This window comes from Sesamum indicum, linkage group LG1 (assembly GCF_000512975.1).
Source record: "Sesamum indicum cultivar Zhongzhi No. 13 linkage group LG1, S_indicum_v1.0, whole genome shotgun sequence".
Lineage (NCBI taxonomy): Eukaryota > Viridiplantae > Streptophyta > Magnoliopsida > Lamiales > Pedaliaceae > Sesamum > Sesamum indicum.
Genome location: NC_026145.1, coordinates 10668824 through 10672601, shown reverse-complemented (window position 1 = coordinate 10672601; position 3778 = coordinate 10668824).

Sequence of the window (3778 nt, the reverse complement as noted above, 5' to 3'; positions counted from 1 at the left end):
GCCAATATCTAGAAAAGAAATTAAAATCCGTGGGAGGTTGTTTATCTGGGATGTCATAATTAGTTGGCCTCGGGACTTGCATTGCTCAAAGACCTAAGTCGTAGAATCATGGAATCCTCTGCGTTGCTTTACAACTTCCTAATACTAAGTCTAAATGCATGCTAAGCCCAAGGACTTTTTTCTACTAATCTATTACATAATGTAACCACTTAAAATGATTTGTATTGATTGGGTTGGGTTTACTAAGAAACCCCTTTAATTTCTTTTTTTCTTTTTTAAAAAAGAGAGAGAAAAAGTAAAGTTCAGAAAAGAAAAAAAAAAATCAAACTAATAAACCTCCCACTTTTCGTTTTATATACTTAGATTAATACATATATATATATAGTGCTATGCAATATCATTTTTAAAAATATATTAATAAATATAATAGGGTGGTATTAGCTATTTGAACTTTTTTTACTTGAAATAGTGCACTTTGGATCTGTTCGATTATGTTATACTGGAAGCCCTACTCGTAAAAATTTGATTGGACTAATAGAAGTGTAAAGAAATATGGCCCAAACCATTGGCTGGGCCTTTCTTACTGGAAGGCCGAATCCACTTAGGCCCATTGTCCCACTTATCCACCAACCCGGCCCATGAAAGGTTTGACCCGATTGCTTTATATTTAACCCCTTTCACTCATTTCTTAACCATAATTTCCCCTCACCCCTAATTCGCCGTCTGCTTTCCTTCCTCTTCCCAGACGACCCTTTGGGTCCTCCCCAACCCCTTTGTCTTCTGTGCTCTTCACTTCTCCAGAAATGATTGTTAATGGACCATTAATTGCCAGCCTCTTTAAATGGTTGGTTCGTGTTGGTTCATGGTTAACACACTAAGTTCATACCTCTGTCTTCTTCCTCCCTTCTCTGAAATACTCTAAAACCTCTGTGGCAAAACCTTTGTGGTTCTTGTTTACCTCCCTTCTCTGAAGTACTCTAAAACCTCTGTGGCAAAACCTTTGTGGTTCTTGTTTAAAGCCTTTGTGGCGATTCCTTGGTGGATTTCTGTGGAACCTTTGTGGTCCGAAAGCCTTAGTGGCTTTTGTGTGATTCGAACAACCGTAAGAAAGGTTGTGGCATTTGGCCTCTGTAGGCTTTGGGTCTTTGGCTTCTGAGCCATTATCTGAAACTGTTCTATGTCCCCTTCCTCTCTTCTTTTACAGTTTCCTGATTTGGTTATTGTATCCTTATTTTTTATTTATAGGATCATTGTAATATGTTATAGAAAGGCTTGTAATAATTTGTAAAGTTTATGTTAATTTTCTGTATTGTAATATTGCTGGAGAATGATCTATTCCTCACAGTGGTATCAGAGCCCTATGTTGAGTCTCTGGCTCTAAAAACGCCACAAACGGTAATATCTTTTTAACCCTAACTCCTTTATTTTTTTCACTGTCACAGTACCCCAATCCTTTACTGTTGTCCTCACCTGGTCGGACTCTAGAAGCCGTCGAGTATCTGGCTTGAGGGACAGTCAAGGTCCCAGTTATATCTGTTTTTACTCATCTGTTTTATTTTCTGCCACTTGTTGATATTATGTGATCTGTTGATTTTCTGTTATCTGTTGATAATGGCTGGTTATAACTTGCAACACTTTGATAGTAAATCTGATTTTTCTATCTGACAACAAAAGATTAAACGCATTTTAATACAACAAAAAGTATTTAAAGCTATAGATGAAAAATATTCTGAAAATATATCTGAACAAAAATGGCTTGAAAATGATGAGTATGCTTATTCTTCTATCATTTTGAATTTGTCTGATTATGTGATTCGAAAAGTTGGAAAACAAAATACTGCAAAAGATCTTTGGAATAAATTGGATGAACTTTTTACTGAAAAATCACTTCCCAGTAAATTATTTCTTTTGAAAAAATTCTTTAGATATAAGCTTGATCTTTCTAAAAATATTGAAGAAAATCTTGATGATTTTACTAAGTTAATTCAAGATATTAAACTTACTGGAGATAAAAATATTGATGATTATACACCTATAGTTCTGTTAAATGCTATTCCAGAATCCTATGGTGATGTTAAAGCAACAATTAATGGTAGAGATAATGTGAGTTTAGAAACTGAAATTAGTGGTTTAAAAAGCAAAGAAATGGATTTAAAATCAAATGTTTCTAGTTCCAGTAATAATGAAGTGAATTTTGTAAGAGGTAGACCTAAATCTAGAAATAATAATAATAATTTTAAATTCAAAAAACATAGTAAGAGTCGTAGTAGAAGCAGGGGTAGAAGTCCTTCTAGGACTAAATATCGTAATAACAACAATAATAAAACGAATGAAGATAAAAACACTAAAAAGAACTTTAGGTGTTATAATTGTGGGGGTAGAGGTCATTTTATAAAAGATTGTCAGAAACCCAAAAAGAATTCTCACAATGATTATGCTAATGTTACTGAAGAAACTTCAGATAAAGTGTATATGGTTTCTGATATCAATTTTGTTGAGAACTCTTTGAATAAATTTGAATGGCTTGTTGATTCCGGCTGTACCTTTCATATGACTCCTTACAAAGAAATTTTGATGAATTTTCAACCTGAAAAATTAGGATCAGTGTCAATGGCTCATCATAAATTATGTCATGTTCTTGGCTATGGTGATGTATGTCTTACTTTTGAAAATGGTTCAAAAATTACCCGAAAAAATATTAGATATGTCCTAGACCTTGCTCATAATTTGATATCATGTTCAGCCCTAGAGGAAGAAGGGTTGGAAGGGAAATGGGGTAAGGGGGTCATGAAAATATCCAAGGGTTCATTAACCATTTTTAAAGCTGTAAAAAGGAAAAATTTGAATTTATCCACAGTTAAATATGATTCTTTTTTTGGAAATGTTTCCACGGAAAACAAGTCTGACCTATGGCATAAGAGACTAGGTCATATTAGTTTTAAAAGACTTAAGATATTGAATAAAAATGATTTTCTACATGAAAAACCTTCTGCTTTAAACTTCTGTGATGACTGCATTTTAGGAAAACAACACAAGGTGCATTTTCCTTCCTCCTCTTACCCAACTCCTACTACTTCAAACTGCATTTTGGATTATGTGCATGCAGATGTATGGGGTCCTGCTAATATTGAAACACATGGTGGTAATAAATATTTTCTTTCAATTATAGATAATTTTTTCAGAAAAGTATGTGTTTCTTATGAAACAAAAATCAGAGGTTTTTGAAAAGTTTCAAAATTGAAAAAACTTTGTTGAAAATCAAACTGGTAAAAAGCTTAAGGCTTTAAGAACAGATAATGAACTTGAGTTTTGCAATAAATAATTTTCTAAACTATGTGATAAATATGGAAGAAAAAGACATAAAACCACCCCTTACACCCCTCAGCAAAATGGTGTAGCTAAACGTATGAATAGGGCACTGTTGAATAAAGTAAGATGTCTTTCAATTAGTTCAGGATAACCAAAAACTTTCTAGAGTGATATTCCTCACAAGAAGCCATAGTTTTCAGAATTGGCTCGACCAGTGTAATTGAAAATCGACCATATATCCCAAATGGTTCATGGAGTAAAATTCGTTGTGGTCAGAATTAGTCTGTTTGGTAATTGGTCAAAACCAGTTTTTGACTTTAAAAAGCTGAAAATTTGTTTAATGAATTGCACTTTTTTTGTAAATTTAAATATATATATATATATATCAATTATAGTATTTGTTTATAATATTATGCATTTTATAGCACTTTCGTTCTAATTGTATAAAATATGAATTTATAGCATTTTT